The following is a 23203-nucleotide window of genomic DNA, read 5'->3' on the forward strand; positions in this document are numbered from 1 at the left end:
CCATTTTCAAAGCCAGCAATAGAGTGTTAGGTCCTTCTCACATTGTATCACCCTGACCTCAGCTTCCATCATTGCATCTCCTTTTCTGACTTTGACTTTTCTTTTGCCTCCTTCTTCCATTTCTAAAAGTCCCTTGTGATTACAATGGGCCCACCCAGATAATCCAGGATAATCTCAAGGTTAGCAAACTTAATTGCATCTGCAACCTTTATTCTCCCTTGTCATGTAACATGACATGTTCATAAGTACAGGGGATTAGGGTGTGGACATCATTGGTGGGGGCATTATTCTGGTTACTGTAACCTCCCCTCATTTTAGATTTCCTAATGAAGGACAAAAGTTGAATTCTTGAACTGGATTAGCAAAAGTTAGCTGATCTTGGCAGAACTGAAACTGGTATTTCTCGGGTAAATGCTCAGGAACCTCGTATCAAGCCTGGGAATCATTGTATAGAGTAGGTATGTATGACTTCGTGAGGGCATTCTGCAGAATCACGTCAGAACCAAGACATGTGGTCTCTGGGATTCCCAGAAGACTGTTGTAAATGACACTGCCCTTTTCTAATACTAGTACAGTAGCCTTAAAAAGGAGTAAGTTGACAGTTACTGGCTACGTATTCTTTGGTTCTAAATGCATTGTCATTATTATTATTTATACAAATGATTATACTGCATGAACACTAGTAATTTACCAGCATGTTTGTCTTTGAAAAGACAACATGGTTCCTGAGAGGATGCTCCAGGCCCCTGGGTTTCTACCTTTGCTCAAGCACCCACCGAACCTTGCCCATCTGCAGGAGGAACGCTTCCATTAGATTGGACCATTTTAGAGGGTGTTTCAGACCAGGCAGCTGTCTTGGTCCAGTTGTTGAGATGCGCTTTCAAGTCTCCTGAATTGTGCAATTTCCCCTTTTCTCATTTGAATCTTAAAATTCTAGCTGTGTATTCAGATTTTAGATTTGACCTCTCCCCCTCTGCCCAGACTGGACTCTCCTGGACTTGGGTACTGAACTCAGCTCTTTTGGGTTTACCCATTATCTGTGATTGGGCCAGTAATCCCAAATTGGATTTTCAATATTCTTTTGTTTTCTCTATTCTTACCCCTTCTTCTACCTTTCTTCACACATTTGGGACCTCTTAAGGCATATAAAACTCTCAGTCGGGTCTCACTGACCTTGCCAGATTCTATCTCAGCCTTTCTAATCTTTCCCTTGCTGATTTCCCTTAACTTTGACCAGACAATGGTAAATGACTCATTAATGTAGAAGAAGATGCTTTAATAAGAGAAGTGAGGCAAATTCTGAAAGAGCACAGTACACGTAATTTCTCAGAAGCACTTTATAAGGAATTGGGAGTACAGGGAGTTACTTTCTCATATTTTTATATCTGCAACAGCTACAGCAGGGCTGTGATAAAGAAGGAAATCTCAATACCATTCACTGAATAGGGAAATGGTCATGATCAGGAAAGAAGATTTTGGCCACAGAAATTTGAGTCACTGTATTAAAAAATGTCTCCCTTTAAACTGACAGGTTATTATTTTTTTAATAAAAAGACATTTTTTTTTTGGCTTTTAGATGGAAATGTTTCTCAGATTTCTAATTACCTAGAAGTAGTTTTCTCCAGGATCTTTTGGAAATGAAATGAAGGATACAGAGAGGAAGAGAAAAATAGCTGAAAGCCAAAAAAAAAAAAAAGCTAAGGGAGTGTTGTGTTTCTTTGGAATCTTTTTAAAACTGTCAACAGTGTTTGGGGCAGTTTGGGGACACAGAGACACACTCTTAGCAGTAGCTGGAGTCCTATTGCCTGATCTTGTCCTACCTAAGGGTTAACTTGCAGATATAAACAAGCTCCCCTTTCCACTACCCAAGGGATTGACTTCAAAGTTGAGGTTCTCTACACCCTACAATTTGAATTTGCACTACTTTTGGTTCAACTGTGAAATTGTGGTATGCTAGAGCTTAACTCAGCCAGGCTTACTTTTCCTGTTTTTCCCTTGCAGCCAGTTTGGCATTAGCTACATCTTAAAACTGGTTTCACACTCCATTGTATCAAAGGTTAGAGGTCAATTTGAAACATGGCAGGAGTGGACAGTAATAGCATTTGGCACCTAGATCCCCCTTTTATACACTGTGAAGAATTTTAGAAACACTAACCTCAGTGGGGTTCTCAGATTAGTTCTGTTTTGAATTAGTCCCTCCAATCTGGGTGGTAAAATGCTAGCAGGGAGTTTAAATGAATTTATTCAAGCTCAGAAACAGAGCGCTTTTCGAAACTGATATGCATATTTAGAATGTAATTCTTCATTGCTTTTCTATCACGCTCCCTTCCTATTGACCCTCTCTGGAATCAAATGCATTCTCTGACATTTGTAAATCTTCTATACCTGGAAGGAAATGTCATTTAAGTACAATATTTGTCTATATTCTTCCTCTGTTTGGTGGATGGAGATTTTGTTACTGGACAGAGTGCATCAGGACGGGAAGAAGGGAAATATCTTGTTCATGATTGTTTATAAAGTTATTGGAATAAAAGGAGCTGCAAAGACTTCCTTGGGAACTAGTCATCGGTGGTCCAGGAGGGGGATTCTGGAGGCTTGGGTTTGGAGGGGGAACAGTTCATAACTGATGCTGAATATTCACATAATAATTTCTCACTAGGAAATGATGCTGGACAGCCCCCGCCGCCGCCCCCACCCCCCGCCGCGCCCCACCCCCCACCCCCCGCCGCTGCCCTGCAAATTAGATAGGGGCTCAAGACAATCTGAAAAAAAACCCTCTAAACTGGTATCTGGCCCTGAAAGTTTCAGCTGGAAGGGAAGTGGCTTGGTAAAAGATGCTCTTTTTTTTTTGAAGATGAAATGTAAAAAAAAGTCTCAACATTCTTTTTGATGCTTACTGAGCAGTAGTGGTGGTATCTCTCCTTCTTGATGGATTACTCATTCTGGGAAGAAGACTTCAAACAGTGGGAACTCCTGAGGCAACCATCTACTTTGTGTCTGAATAGTTCTTTTTCAGAGATATGCCGTCCCTAGTGACACCCTGGATGGCTGCAATCTAGAAGTGCCTCAGGGAACACTTCTCAAACTGTATCTATTGTGAAGGACTAGGTTTTACTCTTTAATCCCAAAGAAAGAAAAGACACACAAACACAAGTCTGCTGATCAGGCAAATCAATTCACTAAAAAGTTTCTAAATAGTTTCTTTCAATTTTTATACTTCCACCACTATGGACAGGTAATAACAGTTGGAAGACCAGCGTTAGTGCCTGGAACAAACTTTGAATAGCACTGACCTAGGTCCCTTGGTAGAAGGTCATCTTAGTTCTACTCTCTGGACCAGCTAACATCCCTGCTGAGCCATGTGATGGAAACTGATATTCAAAGTCCTCTCAAGTTGCTTTGTGAAGGAATTTTCAGTAACAGTCCTGCATGCCACCTTGCTCACAGACCAAAGTGCCCTGAAATAAGGGCTTGCTTCATTGCATTCCTTTCATTAGGATGTGTTTTCCTGCTCAGAGGATACCCTTTGGATTTCCTGTTTCATCTTGCTTAAAATGTTTGAATTCAAGAATTTAGAGAATTTGGCAAAAGTCCCAAATTCCTTTTGAATTTCTCCCATGTGACATAAGGACAAATATGCAATTGAGTATCAGAAAGAATAGGGGTACGTAGTTCGCCAGGGTAGATATGTAACTCAACATTAATAACAATTCTGGGTTCTATTAATTCGCGTTCATATATAGGCAATGGGACTTCTGAGCTGAGGGAACAATTGCACAGTTTTAATACAGGAAGTCACTTGTCTCCATATACATAGAAACGTTACTTTAAAAAGGGTGACAATAGCCACAAAACCTGATAATAAATAAACCTGTTCTTAGAGTTTTATTCTGCAAAACCAACTACTACAAAGCCGTGTCTTTCCAGTGTGTGTTAGTCCTATGTCTTAATTGTACAACTTGAGGAGCTTTTAATTTTTGTTGTAACCTCTTTTTTTCTTTCTACTCAATTTTTATTCCTTCTAGCTCTTTTTGTTGTGAAATTAAGAACTCAGTGTTAGTCAACAGGGACGTATTGGGTCTTTGAGGGATCTTTCTGAAGCCATTTTTGACATTTAGGACAAATCCTATTCTATGATTACTGAGAATTTGACAGAGTCAAACTCTCCCTCATATGTATTTATAGAATAACACGGGAACTGATTGATTGGATTTTCATCACTTAACTAAATATAGCTTCGACTTAAAAACAATGAACATCTACTTGGCAGTTAATCTTATCCTAAGGCAAAATAGAGTTGGTAAACTTGCAAGAATCCAAGGAATAAAAAGGAAAACTTGCTAGTAGACAAAGCAAAAATGTACTAATCTCTCATCTTTTATTGGAAGGTAGGTTTCAGGTGGCATGTCATAAAATAAGGCAATTAATTGAATTAAGGGTCTCTTCACAATATTCAACTAACATTTAGCTACCTCTAAGCACTTTAAGGAAAGAGAAATAAAAAGTATTCAACCTATCAATTTCCAGAAAAATAATCTCTGCCTAAACACAAGACATAAAAATTCACTTTAGGAGTGACTTGCCTGTCATGTTAGGAAACTTATCTGGATGCCCTTAATCCTTTTCAGATGAATACAAAATAATTTTCTACATCTGTGGAAGGCGTAAAATGAGAAAGTCTCATAAAACACCGTTAATAATCAGCCCAATGCCCTGCAGTTATTGGCAGAGTTTGATAAAATGGAGCTTTTTGGTGTTTTCCTCTTCTTTTACTGTTAGAGAGGAGAGGAGCGGAGAAGTCCTTTTGCCTGGCAGAAGAATGGGGAATGGATCAAGGCAGGGAGGTATCAGATTAACACTGACCCCACCCATGGGTGGGTGGTGACCCCACCTCTCCATGAATCAGAACACCTCACCTTAAAAAAATCCAGGTGTAGAAATTAAAGGAGAGAAACCTGTAAACCTCACCCTGTGTTTCTGGAAGCCTTACAACAAAATAAAAGTTTCCATTATCTAGAGTAACTTATTTAGGGAAGAAGCTTATCCAGAGGATATTTCTACCAATTTTAGTTTCAATAAAACAAGGCAAAAAGGAAAGCTAAGGTTCTCAATTTTTGCATCGTACTTTAGGGGAGCTCCATGGTGGTCAATAGGTTTATTGATTCCCTGAAAGATTAAAAGTGCTGACTCTTTCATTAAGTCCCCTTCCCAATATCCCATCCTACTTTTCATCCTAGGACCTGTGCTAGGGTTGTGGGACAATAAAAGCAAGCCCCTTCGCTTCATCTGTACCCAATCTGGTGAAGGGAGGTAGACAATTACATACAGCACATAAGAAGAGGTAGGGATATTACAGGAGTACCTAGGAGAGGCATATAATCCCAGGTTTAGAATTTCCAAGATGGCGCCCAGGAGGTGGTGATATCTCCGTTGGAACCAGATCAACAGAATGCAGTTTTTAGGTGGGTATCTTGAAGGATGAATGGAAGTTAACCACATGAAGACTTCACACTGGAACATAGCTGAACAAATAGACATACTGAAAAGGCAGGTTGGGTTCTGGGAACTGGATTGGAGGAAAACAAGGCTGGAGGGAAGCAGAGTATGTCCTAAGTCTACAAAACTAGAGATCTTAATCCTAATAAAGAACCACTGAAGACTTTTAAGGAGGAGCAAGACACAGATTTGTGTTGTGAATAGATTATGTGAATGGCAGGGTGGAAAATCGATACTGGGGTGATATTAGTCCAGAGTTCTCACCAACTGTGCATCTCTGAATCCCATACCTATTTTGACCTGTTTCATGTCAGTGACTTGTGACCAGTAATCTTTCCCAACTTTTCAATAACACACACAAGGAGGAGTGGGAAGAAGAGGAGACAGCAGAGAAGGAAAGGTAAGCAGGCTCCGTCTCTGGTAGAGAGAACTACAGTCGTCCCTTGTGTTGGCAGGGGTTTGGTTCTCCCCCGCCCCATATATCAAAATCCACGAACGCTAAAGTCCCTTATGTAAAACGGCGTCATAAATCAACCCTTCCTATCCGCGGGTTCTACAACCTAGAATTCAACCAAGCGCGATTGATTCATTGAATGTTGGATGCAGAACCCTCCAATAGGAGGGTCTACTGTACTTTAGCCAGGGTCTATGGCTGCAGGCTCCTCACGCTACTTGAGCAAGCTGAGAGGGAAATACAGGGCTATAGAGTTCATTCACCATGCCCTTAGCGGTCTAGTCTTCCTTTGAACGTGGATTGTGGCTGTCTCTCTAGGCTGCTGCGACCCAAAGTGTGATCCCCTGGATCCGCAACATCAGAATCACTTTGGATTTATGGAAATGCCAAATGTATCATTAATACCCTAACCTGGACCTACCAAATCAGAAGCTGCATTTTAGTAAGATTCCCAGGTAATTTTTATGCTGTAAAGTTTGAGAAGCAATACTTTAGAGCAACGTTTTTCAAATTTTTAAACCAAGACGTTCTCGCATAGCCAGAAATTCATTTTTCATTGCGGCCTAGAAAATGTGCACATGTGCACACATGCAGCTGAAGAAACAATTTTCAGGACGTTAATGCTGTATATTTTATGCTATGCTATCCAAACAAACAAACAAAAATACAAAATCTCCCCCCAAATCTGCTCAACATCTACTCCTGTGACTTCATAATTCACGAATAGTTTGTGACTTATTTGGTTTTTGCTCCCAAAGAAACCAAAGAAGTATAGCCCTGAAATAGAATATTGGAAGTAGTTTCCCTGTTTGTAGGAAAAATAAATTAAATGGAAAACAGTTTGTCAATTTAAAGATTTTTTTCCTATGCATTTTTTGTTTTTAAAGAGCTGGCTTTTGCCAGTAAAAGTAAAGAATAAAGGAAGAGGAAACAAATATTTATGGGAAAAAAATTAGTAGAGCCATGTTTAGTTTAATAACTTAAAACATTAGTGATGTGCTTTGGGTTGAAATTTTATGTATCATAAAATTATTGTTTCTTGCTGAGACATTTTTCTGGATATGGAAAAGATTTGGCCATGTGATATCATTCCATGTATTAATATTTAATACCACCAGATTACAGTTGAGAGTCATTGTTCTAGAAGAGTATTTCTCAAACCATTTTTGATAATGGTGTGGACTGGCAGAGCAAAAGACCCCACAGCCCACTTATTCTATCCATTCCCACTCTACAGAGGGAGGAGAATATAGTAATAAGAGGGAATGTGTCACTGTACAAGCAAATTTTTGTGGTTTGCCTTAGCAGAGTGGTAGAGATGACTCGTCTTTGAATCACAATGTATACATGACTTAAAGTCTGGTGATTGAAAAATTATGGTCCTCAAATACCGTTGATGGAAGCATATATCACTCTACACTCTGGGGTTAACCAAAAGATCCACAACAAAGTCCAATGTAAATGAAGAAGCTAAACCAAAAGTAATTCGTAAGTACACGGCATTTGGAAACCATGACCAAGTTAAGACCACATCGATAACCAAGTATGCTTCCTGAAAACTGCAGGCACTCCACAAGTTGTGCTCAATTAGAGTTACACAACCTTGCCTGCATTACATGGCAATGTAGGACCCTGAATTAGAGTCATCTAATTGTGAGTTTAGTAGAGTAAACCCTACTAAAGCAAGAGCTTAATTGTAAATACACCATTTCAATAACTTTAACTCATTCATTTAGTAGGTGGCCAACATGTAATCTTTGAATGTATGTAATAACAGTATATGAATTATGCATCTTTTAGCTGTAAGAACCAAAGAAAGAATGTACATTATCAATGAGGCCCAATGTGGATTATAATCCAGATTTTCAGAACTACCACTAGAGAATCATTCATTATCAAGGCCCCAATGAGCTATCTAGTGACAACTCTGCAATTTCATGGCTTTTTAAGGTCTTTTTGTTGTTGTTTTTTTAATTTTATTTTCTGTTTTTCAGAGAATACAGGAAAACCCACTGAGATTTGCCTGGGAACTAAACCTAAGTAATTCCACATAGTTCCACACTCTTCACCTTGTCTAGGCCAGGGACTGCTAAAAGGTTTCATCTCACGAGCGAAGTCTGATTGATTTGTAATGGATGTCTGAGGGGTTGTGTTGAAGCCAGAAAGGGGTATCTTGTTTGATTAAGGATGTTGGCCGTGGGCATGGGACAGCGGAAGGGCAGCTGCATGCCTTGTCTTGCCCTTTCTGTTCCAGACTTTCTTTTCCTAAACTCTGAGGCAGGACATTGGTCCTCTATCACTTTGTTGAGGTCTGCTTCTGGCATATTATTGATTAATTAAACTTTGACTTTCTCCTCACCGTGTCCAGATTCAGCTAAGGTTGCCAGATAAAAGACAGGATGCTCAGATAAATCTGAATGTCAGGTAGACAACAAATACATTTTGGGATAAATATGTCCCAAATACTGCAAAGGACAAACTTATGCAAGAGACATTGTTTATCTGAAATTCAAATTTAATTGGTTACACTGTATTTTTATTTGCTAAGTCTGGCACCTTAAATTCCGCAGTTAGGGTACTTGACAGTGTCTGAGTATCTGAATTTATATGTTACTTACCTTCAACTTCTTCAGGGTATGCAAACTCCCTTAGCACCAGAATAGTTTTGTGTAGCCCAGAGTGACCCAAGGTAAATATGCAAACTAATCCTGAATTACAAAAGTTTGATAAATCTTAGGAATGTGGCAAAGGAGAGTGGGGGAGAGATTTAAAGGATTAGGGGTCAGTGGAATGTACGAGTCAGGAATGTTCAATATTGTAGGCTGGGATTAAGCTATTTGGAGGAAGCTGAGGTGGGTGAAACCAGTTGGTTTAGAGGTGACTGTCAGGGTGGGATTTAAAAGGAGAAAAGCAGTGCAGCATTGTGTTTGATTCTTTCAAAGCTGCAACTACTTCCACATTAGGAGTTTCTGGGAAAGGGGGAGGGAGTAGGAACAAGGCATTTCTTAAGATTCAGGCTGGCACTTGGACTGGAATGGAGATTATAATTCTATGTGTGATTCTGAAATACGGTGGCGATAATCTTTGGAGTCCTGCCAAAGCATTCCAAAACATATTCTTAACACTTTAGAAAAGAGGGATGGGGAGAAAACATTTAAGCACAGAATGCTCGGAGAGATTCTTTGTACTCTCTTCTCTCTCCTTTTTTTTCTTTCTATCTCATCTTCATTCTATCAGTTTTCTGGGAGTAAAATCTAATTGTTGGTGTTTGTGTCAAATGAATTATGTGTATGCATGTATGAATATAGTTTAATTTAAAACCATGATCGCTTTTGATTATAATTCAGAAGCATCCTAAGCTTTTAATGCAAAACAACAGAAAAACTGGGAACCAGAGTTTAGCCAAAGATTAAATTTGTGACTAGCCATGGGAAGATTTACAGTTAAGCACTACTATTAAGACTAATTTCCCCAATGGTTCCACTAGATTTTCTGCATGCTGAAGAGTTACACTGGAGTATGTCAGATCTTAGTCATCTTGGTAAATTGCATGAAATCAACGAGGTATGCGACAACTGTAGATTGGAACAGTGATTTGAGTTCTGTATTATGTATCTGAATTTGAAATTAATGTTTGACTTTAAGGCTTCTTAGAAAATCCAACACATCTTTCTTTTGTCTTATCGGTTTGTTTTATTAAGCCTTGAAATAACCTGCAGAGTGTCCAAGGAGTGCAAAGGAAATGGGGTTAAGGATATTCATCTGATCACTTTCACATCAAGTCTGGATATTCAGCAGTTTAGGAGGAAATGCAGCTACCAGCCCCCAAATGAAGCTGCTGGTAAACTGGCTATCTTACCTTGCCTTCTAAGAACTCTCTTCCCTCTTCTCCTTTTCCCTCTTCACTTTCTCTCTCTCTCGGTAATGTTTTCGCACTATGTAATGGTCATTTTTGCATTACTTACTGCAGGGTCCCCAGGAAGGTGAAGGCAGAGGAAACAGATTATGTGCCAGGGAGCTGGATTTCCTCTAAAGCCTTTTCCATCGAATGAAGCTTCCTCCTTTCACAGGTTTATAAACAGCCCTTCCTGTGATTTTGCAGCACGGAATATGGTGAGTCCTCCTGTCAGCTCAGTGCAGCCAGGTGCTCAGCGTCTGCTGCAGTGAGCTAGTGCCTCTGCAAGCTGCGTGTTTGCTATCATACTGGCATTCTGTCATCCTCCGGGGAACCAGGAGGCTCACTGTAACGTACAACGCTCCCCACTTGGTCATGCAGGTAGCAAGAATATCACATTAATATGAAATGCTGATGCTCTGCTTCTGCGTTGCTATTTTTTTCCCTGATAAGCCTATCACAGTGATATCAAAAGCAGCAGGAAGCCCAGCCTTGGTGGTACATTACTGCTTTGTGGCCAAGAGGTCCTGGAGGATAGAGCAGAGAGTTTTTCTTTTCCCGGAGGAGTGAGGGCAAGTCCCCTTTTCTTCACATGATTTCGTTTTTCCATATAACTGTTGAATTTCTGGCATGGTAGGAAAAGCATAGTGATAGAAGTCTTTCTGGATGGAGAAACTTGCTAAGCCCATGCAGATACATGTATAATGGAAAGCGTTAGCAGTCAGTCCTTATTCTAAAGGTAAAAACAAATATTGGGGAAATCATCCCATATGCATGATTACTAAATTCTGGATTGTCCAACTACTGCATGTGGCATGAAATTTAGATCAGTGGAGGGCAGAGCAAATGTTCTACCTGAATAATTATGAATTTCATTTGTAAATTACATTAATGAGTTTTCACAAATGGCAGATTTGGTGATATCAAAATTAACCCTGTCTCATATTTCTTCATGATTGTATCCCAATCTAAGTGTATGCCAGATACACCTCATTTCATATTCTTTATACAATAGAAAACTGTGTACGTTGAATTTTAATAAAGCAAACTACATTTTAACTCTGTGATGGCAAAACAGATGTGTGAAGATTGATATTAATTTAATGATTACTATGTGCCAGGCACAGTGCTTAGTTCTTTATATGAATTTTCTAATTCGAATCCTTACAACTCCATTATTTAGGTACTATAATAATTCCCATTTGATACATGTAGAAATTGGCCCAAAGGTCAAATAACTTATCAGTACCTAGTGATGAAGTTCAGATTTCAACTCAGACAGTCTGATATTCCTGGGCCCAGGCTATAATGGTGAAAAGTGATCCTACATAGTTGTCACTATGTAGGATGTATGTTGTAAACCTCAGGCTTGCTATGGTTCAGACTGCATAGTTGTTCCAACGAGATAGTTCCAACTAGATATTCCATTCTAGGGAATTGGGATCTCATTCTACCCTCATTGCCAAATCTCCCTTGTAGGACTTTGGGACTTCCCTGGCAGTCCAGTGATTAAGACTTCGCCTTCCAATGCAGGGGTTGCCGGAGCTGGTCAGGGAGCTAAGGTCCCACATGCCTCGTGGTCAAAAAACCAAAACATAAAAAAAAAAAAGAAAAAAAAGAACAATATTGTAACAAATTCAATAAAGCCTTTAAAAATGGTCCACATCAAAAAAAAAACTCAAAAAAAAAAAAGACTAACATCCATTTGGTCAGGCTTTTGTTCCTAATCTCTGTATTTTGGACTGCAGTTAGCTTGGACACAGGAGGCAAGGCATTCAGTAGCTTTGCTGAATAAATGAGTAGGGTCTTGATAAACGTAAATTAATTTTGTAGTGTTGTTTTTGTATTTTGCCAGATGTAAAGGGGTTAAAGTAACATTACTGCAGTTAGCAATAGTATTCTCTCTGGAGTCTTTATCCTGCCATAGTAGCAGAAAAAGTACCTTAGTTAATTTAGGTTTTCCCGTGCTTTTCTCATACACTGCAGCTATACTGGGGGTGAGTTGAAGGCCCTAACCAGCTAAAATAGAACTGGGGGACAATGCCCAGATTCTCCTTTCAGGACTGAGGTATCCATTCTCCCAGCTACCAAGAGTGTTGTCTCTTGACAGCTCACAGCTGCACTCCACCCTGGGACTTTCCCATGGTTGTTACTTTGGGGACCTCCTTTCAGCCATATTAACTGATATTTTATAGATATTTATGAGTGTTTATTTCTGTCCCCCGTCTTTTACCCTCTCTCTGTTCCAACCATCTAAACCTTCTTCATTCATTGCCTCAGGGGAGGGCAGCAGTCAGACCAAAAGCACAAGTGGTGAAGACCACCCACCGTCTTTCTACATTGAAAGACCACACCCCAGAGGGAGTAAAAAGGCTTCCGATTTTAGTTAGGAGGCTAGTTAGCCCTTATGGTGAGGATCAACCCACTTCTCTCTTCTCATCATGTCTCTTCTGCTCCCTTCTCTTCCCTTCTCCAGGGGAGAAGAGTGTTGGTTGAAGAATTCACTTCTCAAGCCCTCACAATGACTAATATGATCTTTCAAAGATGTAATCTCACTACATCTAGCACTTTATTGTAGTTGAAATCTCTTTGCCGGCCACAATTCTGTTAAAGCATCATCAATCTCTTCTTTTTTTTTAAAATCTAGGATTTAAAAAAAATACACTGTTCCGCTCATGGGGTGTTAATAATTATTTGTTGTTATTTTTCTTCTTCTTATTGAACTTGTTGACTATAGCCAGGACACAAAATAATAAAATGCATATCAAGTATAAAACTGACATTAGATTTTTGAGACTCGTTGACCATATCAGCCACACTGATAAGAATATGCAGTCCTCTCCTCACAGCTGCTTGACTTAGGTTTCTCTTATATTTTGAAACTTATAAACATCTTTCTTAGTATCCACAAGAATCTATTTATAATGTTCACACACTTCAATGATTCACTGTAGTCACCACTTGTAAGTAAATATCTCACTTCCTGGATAGATAATGAGATATCATGAATGAAGCTGGTACTATGAATGAAAGGGTTACCAAGGAGAGGAGGCAAACCAAATCCAGGATTCAAGTATACCTTCTTTCCTTTCATTGGTCCCTGAGATGAGTAAGGAAACTGCCCAGGGGATTTGAGGGAACAACCTTTCGGCTTTATCACTAAAAGGGAATACTTGATCAATAGAATTAAGGTGTTCAACCATGGTGATTGTTAAGGAAGTGCATGTAAAACTAACAACCATGTACCATGTCATGGCTCTTCAACTGTCAAAGATGAATACAACAGTAATTTCTATGGGTTCAGGAAATGGACACCTTTTGCTCAGCTAGTAGAACTGTAAGTTGGTCTTCCCTTTCAGAAGAGTAATTTGTAATTTGGGACACAAAGCCTCAAAATACTTGTTTTCCCTTTGATTTAGTAATTTCATATTCAGGAATTTATCCTAAGAAAATTATCAGAGATGAGGCAAAGAGTTATGTACAAGGATGCTTATTGAATATTTATTTATAACACTGGAAAATTAGAACCAACTCAATGTGTGGCAATAGACAGATGGTTAAATATTATCATGATTATGCTATGAGATAATATGCATCAATTCAAATTTTTGAGCAACATTTAATGACACAGAAGAAGCTATGACATTACATTAAGTGAAAAGTACCATATTTAGGATAATCCAAATTTTGTAAGTAAGGAATAACTATTTTGGGTATAAAAAAATTCCAGAAGGAACCAACTCTGCCAACACCTTGATCTTGGACTTCTAGCTTTTAGAACTAGGGGAGAATAAATTTCTGTGGTTTAAGGAAAAAAAAATTCCAGGAGGAAAATAAACCAAACTGTGAACAATGATGTAGTAGAGTTGAGGAGTTTTAATTTTTTCTTTGTAATTTCTATACTTTCAAAAATTTCCAGATCAGCTATGTATCACTTATAATTATGAAGGAACAACAGAAGTATTCTCATACAAGTGATATTTGTCTTTGGTGATGACATTAGTGCCTTCACATGGAGAGGAAGAAAGCACTCCATATGTACACAGTGCCATTCAATGATAGACGTATCTGAGGATCACTTCCACAAAGTGCCCCACCAGTCTCTGTCCTGCTCTCAAAGTCCCAGTTCTGGGTTTCTTTGGCATGCATGTACTGTGAGTACAGCATTAAAAGCTCAATCTCTTCCTTTGTAGGGTGACAATGGGAATTGATCTTTTGTTATTCCTTGAGGATTACTTGCTAAAATGCTTTGTTCATAACTATGCATGATTTGGAAACTTCCTTCTCTTCAGAAACAGCAAACATGTTAAACTGTAAGCAAAGTAAAGAATTTTGCAGACCATAGTCTTTCTCAACTGCTGTGGCACGAACTTAGACTTACACTCACGGGGATATTTTTGAAAAAGGAATTTGAGCATCATGGAGTGGAGAGAGAAAACGACCACTTCCATAGAAACAATAACATAAAGTTCCTGATTTCTGTGTCTACTGAATTAGAAAAAGAATTATTAGTTACTGTTAATGGAAACTCATGCAGTTATGAATGCAATGTCAGGTTGCAATGTTTAGTATTTCTCCAAGGAAATTGTTTTCTTTATCCCTTTTTAATTTTTTAAATTGAAATATAGTTGATTTACTATATTATATTCAGGTGTACAAAATAGTGATTCAATATTTTTATAGATCATATACCATTTAAAGTTATTACAGGGACTTCCCTGGTGGTCCAGTGAATCCATGCTTCCACTGCAGAGTGCACGAGTTTGATCCCTGGTCGGGGAACAAAGATCCCGCATGCCATGTGGTGTAGCCAAAAAAAATAAATTAATTAAGTTATTACAAAATAATGTCTATATTTCCTTGTGCTGTACAATATATGCTTGCTGCTTATTTCTTTTATACATAGTATTATGTTCCTCTTAATCCCTTACCCCATCTCACCTCTCTCCCCTTCCCTCTCCCCACTGGTAGCCAGTAGTTTGTTTTCTGTATCTGTGAGTCAGTTTCTATTTTGTTATATTCCTTCATTTGTTTTAATCAGGTTGTTGGTTTGTTTGATATTGACTTGTATGAGCTGTTCATATGTTTTGGATACTAACCCCTTATTGGTCATATCATTTGCAAATATTTTCTCCCACTCAGTAGGTTGTCTTTTCATTTTGTAGATGGTTTCCTTTGCTGTGCAAAAGCTTTTAAGTTCAATTAGATCTCATTTGTTTATTTTTGTTTCTTTGGCCTTAGGAGACTGATCCAAAAAAGTATTGCTACAATTTATGTCAAAGAGTGTTCTGCCTATGTTCTCTTCTAGGAGTTTTATGGTTTCAGGTCTTACATTTAGGTCTTTAATCCATTTGGAGTTGATTTTTATATATGCTGTGAGGAAATATTCTAATCTTATTCTTTTACATGTAGCTGTCCAGTTTCCCTAGCAATACTTATTGAAAAGGCAGTCTTTTTTCCATTGTATATTTTTGCTTCTTTTGTCCTGGGTTAACTGACCATGGGTTTATTTCTGGGCTCTCTATTCTGTTCCATTGATCTATGTGTCTACTTTTGTGCCAGTACCATGCTGTTTTGGTTACTGTAGCTTTGTAGTCTGCAGTCAGAGAATGTGATATCTCTAGCTTTATTCTTTTTTCTTGATTGCTTTGACAATTGGGGTCTTTCATGGTTCGATAAAAATTTTAAGATTATTTATTCTAGTTTTGTGAAAAATGTCACAGGCATTTTGATGGGGATTGCATTAAATCTGTAGATTGCTTTGGGTAATATGGATAATTTAACAATATTAATTCTTCCAATCCAAGAACATGGGATATTTTTCCATTTCTTTGTATCATCTTCAATTTCTTTCATCAGTGTTTTATAGTTTTCAGAGGATATAGATCTTTTATCTCCCTGGTTAAATTTATTCCTAGGTATTTTATTCTTTTTGATGTGATTTTAAATGGGATTGTTTTTTGCTTTCTGGTAGTTCATTTTTAGCATATAGAAAAGCAACAGATTTCTGTATATTAATTTTGTATTGTGCAATTGTGTAAAATTCATTTATTAGTTCTAAAGCTTTTTAGTGGAGAATCACTGGTTTTCTATATATAGTATCATGTCATCTGCAAATAGTCACAATTTTACTTCTTCCCTTCCAATTTGGATGCATTTTATTTCTTTTCCTTCTCTGTTTTCTGTGATTAGGACTTCCAATACTATATTAACTAGTGGTAAGACTGGGCATCCTTGTTTTGTTCTTGAATTTAGAGGAAAGGCTTTCAGCTTTCCACCATTTAGTACGATATTAGCTGTGGGATTGTCATAAATGGCCTTCATTATGTTGAGATATCTTCCCTCCATACCAACTTTGATGAGGGTTTTTATTGTGAAATGGTGTTGAATTTTGTCAAATGCTTTTCCTGCATCTATTGAGAAGATCATGTAATTTTTATCCTTCCTTTTGTTAATGTGGTATATCACATTGATTGATTTGTGAATATTGAACCATCCTTGCATCCATGGAATACATCCTACTTGATCATAGTGTATGATCCTTTTCATATATTGTTGGATTAGGTTTGCTAATATTCTGTTGATTTTTCTGCCTATATTCATCAAATATATTGGCCTGTAATTCTTTTCCTTTGTAGTGTCTTTGTCTTTTTTTGGTTTCAGGGTAATGTTGGACTCAAAGAATGAATTTGGGAGTGTTCTGTCCTCTTTAATTTTTTGGAATAGTTTTAGAAGGATGGGTATTGCCTCTTCTTTATATGTTTAGTAGAATTCCCCTGTGATACTGTCTGGTCCTGAACTTTTGTTTGCTGGGAGTTTTTTCAATTACAAATTGAATTTCAGTACTGTGATCAGTCTATTCAGATTGTCTGTTTCTCCCTGATTTGGTCTTGCCAGATTTTATGTTTCTAGAAATTTGTCCATTTCTTCTAGGTTGACCAATTTTTTGGCATATAATGGTTCATCGTATTTTCTGACAATTTTTTTCGTGTCTCTGTGGTATTGTTTTTATTTCTACTCTTTCATTTTTTAATTTGTTTATTTGGTCTTCCCTCTTTTCTTCTTGGTGAGCCTGGCTAAAGGTTTATCTTTTCAAAAAACCAGCTCTTGGTTTTATTGACCTTTTCTATTGTTTTTGTTTTTTTTTTGGTCTCTATTTTATTTATTTCCTCTCTGATATTTATTATTTCCTCCCTTCTGCTGACTTTGGGCTTTATTTGTTCTTCTTTTTCTAATTCCTTTAGATGGTAGGTTAGGTTGTTTGAGTTCTTTCTTATTTATTGAGGAAGGCCTGTATCACTGTAAACTTCCTTCTGTTTTTGCTGCATTCCATAGATTTTGGTAAGCTGTGTTTCCATTTTCATTTGTCTTGAAGTATTTTCTGATTTCCTCATTGACCCATTTTTTTTTTTTTTTTTTAGTAGCATGTTTAGTCCCCATGTGTTTGTCCTTTTCCCATTTTTCTTTCTGTGATTGAGTTCTAGTTTCATACCACTGTGGTCAGAAAAAATGCTTGATATAATTTTTATTCTCTTAAATTTGTTGAGACTTGTTTTGTTGCCTAGCGTGTGGTCTATCCTTGAGAATATTCCATGCACATTTAAAAAGAATGTGTATTCTGCCGTTTTTGGATGGAATGTCCTATAGATATCTACTAAGTCCAACTGGTTTATTTTGTCATTTAAGACCACTGTTGCCTTATTGATTTTCTGTCTAGAGGATCTGTCCATTGATGTAGGTGGGGTGTTGAAGTCCCCTACTATTATCATATTATTATCAATTTCTCCCTTTATGTCTGTGAATATTTGCTTTATATATTTATGTGTATCTCCCTTTAATTTTGATTTACTCCTTCCAAGATTTCTCCCAGCACAAGTTTTGCAAAGTATCTTACAGAAAATAAATGAGACAAATAAAATGCTATAAAATCACCATATGTTTTCTAGGAATAGAGGAATTAATGTTTTTTCCATTCATTTTTCCCTCTGTTCCCCCATCCTTCCCTTCCTCTATTGCTCTCATTTACACTCTTGTTCTCACTCTTTCACCCTCTTGCTCTCTCTTTCTTTGCTTCCTGATTTAGGTTGTTACATAAAGTCTGATCCTACTTGGCCCTTTCAAGGTAAGAATATATAAAATCATAGTTTTAAAAACAGTATTTTAACATGCATAAGCCATAACTGCTGTAATAGGAACATGTTCTCCTGTGTAAGATGGCATCATCTTTTAAGATTTAACTTGTGATATGTAACTTTGCTTGGACAAGGATATTCATAAAAAAAGTGCCTTTCTTAATTTTCAGATTTGGAGATGCCTTGTGGCTGTTTTTAAATGGTTTACTCACTGTGGATGCAAAACTAGGGAAAGTCTTATTTCTTGTTTCTTTCAATAATTTTAGCAAACATCTGCTAAGAGCTCCCAGGGGTATATTTTGCACAGAACTGGTAATGCTAAGCGCCTGCTACTTTCAGAATATGTAACCCAGCTAATATGCATTACAATTTAATAAATCCATGAATGGATATTACATGGAGATTGTAGACCAGCTGTTCCCTGCTAAAACAAGCCAGAGGAACAAGGGTTGTAGCTAGAGGGATTCAGGTTCAATATAAGGAAATTGAAGAAGTTGCTGGTGAGATTTTTGAGTGCACTATGAAGATCCTTACTCAGAAGGTTGAATGTTGTCACTGCTGGCCTGTGATTTCCAAGTCTTGCAAGTTAAAAAAAGAACAAAAATATCTATTTGGATTTTAAACTTAGATGAAAATTGTTGTATTTACTGAAACAAGTTCTCAAGCAGTACTGAAAATAAGGAGGAAAATCTCCTTTCAAAATTTCTAGAGTTAAAATAGAACCTATTCACCCTCTTTGTCTCTGTCTTAACATAGCAAAAACGGAATCCCTGCAGATTGTAGAAGTGATTTCAGGCCTTGTACCAAGCCTCTACCATCACAATTTTCTCACTGGACTTTTCAATAAATTCCCTGTCCGTTACACTGACAACCAGAGTCAGACCTGGAGTAAGACTGAAGCAACAAGTTTCCTTCAATTTCAGAGAAAGGACTCAGACTGGAGCTTTCCAGAAAGCACCCGTGATGCAGAACATTCCTACTTATCCAGTCACTATAAGCATTGACAGTCTGGCTTTTCCACTCCTCAGTTGTGTGGCAAGTTATTTAATATCTGTATGTCTCGGTTTCCTCATCAGTATAAATGTAAATAATAATAGTACCTACCTCAAAGGGCTGTTGTGAAGGAAAACTAATTTAACACCTGCAAGGTGTCTGGAGCAAACTGTGCTTGGAACAAAATATGTGGAGTGAAAATGTTGGCTAATATCACAAATTTGCCATCAACTCTAGATGCCAAACTTGGCTTCCAAACATGTGACAAGATAGCTAAATAATTTTATAAAAATAATCTATAAATATACCTCTTTTTAAGGTACTGGAAGAATGCAGGGATGAATAAAAAGTGATATCCAAGAGGTTTGTTATTCAGTGGAGGAGATATAGAATATATGTACATTTCTATAGTCCAAGGCACAATAAATAATGTAAGACCAGAGCACAAAGGAAGCAGACATTCTTAATAGCTGGAAGAATCTGATAAGATTTGTAGGCGTGGTGAAACTTTGAATATTTTATTTGCCTGGAGTCTTCACAGTACCTGGCTCAGTGGCTGCTGCATAGAAGGTGCTCAGTGGATATATAAGGAATGACTGAGTGTGGCAGGTAGAGGTCAGAGGTTTGGGGAAAGCTTCTTTGGAGGGGAAAGAGTATAAACCAAACACGGAGGCATGGAAAGGATCCAGTTAGGAAGTCCATGACTGGTGGATTCATACATTGGGGGTCCGTGATGAAGCAATCATCAACATAGATTTAGTTTTAGATATTGGACAGTCTTGAATGACATTCTACTGATTTAAATTATATGTGATACCAATGGAGACAAGCAGAACATCAGATAGTTCCAAGAAGGATCTGGTGTGATTGGATATGAACTATAGGAATGTGCCTTTTATGATTTTGAGGAATGTTAGGACAGTGATCTTATTAACAATATTAACAAGACCACAGCCACTCCTCTCATAAGGTTGCCCATGTCGTGGGTTAAAAGTTATTAGTTGAAATTTTTGTCCTCAACACCCAAGGACTCTAGTAAGATGGGCTTAGACAGTGGCATGTAGACCAGAAGGAGCGTCTTTGCTATCCCTAAGCCTAGATTGTAACCTGGGGACTGTGCTCCTGCTGTCCTCCAGAAAGGACAGAAACTTTTGAGATTAGTGGACTGAAATACATATGAAAGAGAATTGATGAGTAAGGCAACTAGATGACTCAATCTCCCCCATGGGGGAGAAGTCCTGGGCTACTTTGCCACTCCTGGTCCATAAAAGGAGAAAGCAAAAGAATGAGCCATGCCAATGTGTGTGATCATTAATCCACAGTGACCCTGCTCATTAGTAAATGCAGCCCAGGCACATGCCTGAAATCTGACTCATTAACTGAGTGTTCTTCCTCCTGGAGAGAAGAAAAGAAGGTTCAGGGGAAAGTAGGTGTTTGTCTTTTCAGAATCCTGCCTGGAATATGAACTAAAGAGAACTGTTAGAGACAGAGAGAATCTGAGCAAGGTCAGTGTCGTGAGGAAAGAGAGTTTGATTTCAAAGACTTCAAAGAATCTGATCTGATGTTGGGATGAGCAATACAGAGGCATTGAAGATGATTATCATTTTGCCATCTCTTGTGACTTGGAGGATGGCATTGCTGCCATTAACTGAAATAAGCAATGAAGAGACCAGGATGATTTCTCTTCTTTTGCAGTTTTACTGTAGCTTAAAACAAAACATATCAGCTTGTACCCAGAGACTACGTTAAGGCTGAGAAGAGCTATAAGTTAATTAACAAGTAATATTACAGTGTTAGGAGAAAGGAAAGGATGAAATTACTTTTTTTCTTTTTCTAGAGAATAAGGAATAGCAAAGTAGAATTCTTCAGGAGGCAGGTAGACTCAGTGTCCTGAAACAAATGGCTGTTTGTTTGACATCCTTTTTGTGTCTCAGAGGATCTCAAGAAACATCTAAGAGGTGCTGAAAGATTTTAAAAGGATTATGTAAAAAAATTTGTGAAAGAAGGGAGTCATAGAAATTACTCTCTAGGCAATATTTTCATAGTTGAACAGAGAGCCTTTGCTTTTGGTATTGTTTTTATGCATATGAAAGAAAAGAAGAGATTCCTCTTTAAAGCCAGCAATGATATTTTAAAAAGAAGGGCAGGAACAACATAATGATTCTAGGCTCATGAAGAAAGATACACATATGTAACTTAGTATTTGCCCTAATATCACTGAAGGGAACTGGTGAGGGGTCTAGGATAGACAACTAAGATAAGAAGTGTTGAAATGTAGTTAATATTCCAGGTTAATATTTGGAGAAGACAAGAAAAAGCTTATGACAGAAAAGGGACTCAAACTCAGTGACTGCTAACGAGTCATGCAATTTAAGAGAACACTCTAATTAATGAGGATCAACTCTCAACAAAGATTGGAAGGCCCAAGAGCTGGAGACTTATACAATTGTCAGAGGCAAGAATAGACAATGTCCAAGATCCAAGATGGTAGTTTGAGCCACGGGGACAGTGGTAATAGTAGGGCTGGAACTCTGGTCAGTGGCTGGGGGAAAAGTGTAGGAACCCACTGTAGTAGTAGGAAGAAGGACCGTGGTAAGTTAGAGTATTTTCATTTGGGTTCTTGTTAGGACAAGAGTCAGTTCTCAGGATGGGTTATCTTGAGTCCTTATGGAAGAATGAGTAAGCTCTTCATGTACCTATATGGAATGATCTCTCAGAATAAAACAAAAGAAATACAGAGCACTCGGTATAGTATGCTAGCAATTGTGTAAAATAAAAGGTGCATGGCTGTATATATCTAATCTATCTTAGAACTTCTGGAAGAATCCACAAGAATCTGTAATTTCTTGGTAAGTGGTAATGAAGAACTGAGGAAAAGAAAAAAGGAATGGAAAGAAGACTTTAACTTATACCTATAAATTGTTATATGACCTTGGAAAAATTAAAGATATATGTTTTAAAAAGAGGGCTGCTGAGGGCTTCCCTGGTGGCGCAGTGGTTGAGAGTCCGCCTGCCGATGCAGGGGACTGGGGTTCGTGCCCCGGTCTGAGAAGATCCCACATGCCGCGGAGCGGCTAGGCCCGTAAGCCATGGCCGCTGAGCCTGCGCGTCCGAAGCCTGTGCTCCGCAACGGGAGAGGCCACAACAGCGAGAGACCCGCGTACCGCGGAAAAAAAAAAAAGAGTGCTGCTTGGGGATTTCATGTGAGACAAAACAGGATTACATGTGTTGGGAAGGGTAGAGAATGAAGTGGCAGTCATCTCACATGATGGAAGGACATTTTTTGTTTTAATAAGTTGTTTCAAATATTTATCATCCATAATTTAATGTGTTTAATGTGTAAGTTAAAAACTTTAACTCATAGAAATCCAATGTGTGAAGTGAGTCCAGATTAGAGATGAATTTCCTTGGAGAATAGAAATCAATCAAAACACCTACTTTGGGGGCTTCACAGATCTCTCACTCTTTCTTGCTATCTTCAGCAGTATAATTAAAAATCAGGGGCAAACCTAAGGGATGAACAAACTTCTTGTATGTGAAATTGTGAAGTAAACTCCATGTGGCAATAGCTGAGTGATAGAGCTCTTCCTACTTGCAGGTATTTTTGTTTGTTTGTTTGTCTTTTTTAGTTGGTGTCGCAATGTTTTGGTTTTAAAAACACCAATGAGTCAACTCACTAACTGAACCAAACCCAACAAAACAAACCAGAAAAGAGAGACAAAGATGATGATGTTGAAGAGAAACACTTGTATTTCACAGTTCTGCTCAGGACTAGTTTTTCCTGAAACATTTTTCCATTAAGTCACACAGCAGCTTATGATATCAATTCATGGTTCATTAAAAACCTTTCTCCTGCCTGGAGCTCTATTTGCAGTCAGTGGGAACAAAAATGGAAAGAGATTTTAGAGTGATGGTGTGTGGGTTCTTACTGTGAGTGAAATCCCATTCAGGATGACTGAAGGATTGATTTGTGCAAGTTATGGATGCAGTATTGACTCTAAATAGGTGCTGGGTTCAACTTTGGGAAGAACTGGAAAACCTGTGGGAGAATAGATTTATATTCAGGTGTTACTATGTCAAGGCAATGCTTTTAAGTTATGGCCAACCAAATTGTTTTAACAGTGTGCAAAGAAATAATTTAGTTAAGTAATTATAAAGAAAATGTTGGGCTTCCCTGGTGGCGCAGCGGTTGAGTCTGCCTGCCGATGCAGGGGATGTGGGTTCGTGCCCCGG

The sequence above is a fragment of the Pseudorca crassidens genome, chromosome 6 (genome assembly GCF_039906515.1).
Source record: "Pseudorca crassidens isolate mPseCra1 chromosome 6, mPseCra1.hap1, whole genome shotgun sequence".
Classification (NCBI taxonomy): domain Eukaryota; kingdom Metazoa; phylum Chordata; class Mammalia; order Artiodactyla; family Delphinidae; genus Pseudorca; species Pseudorca crassidens.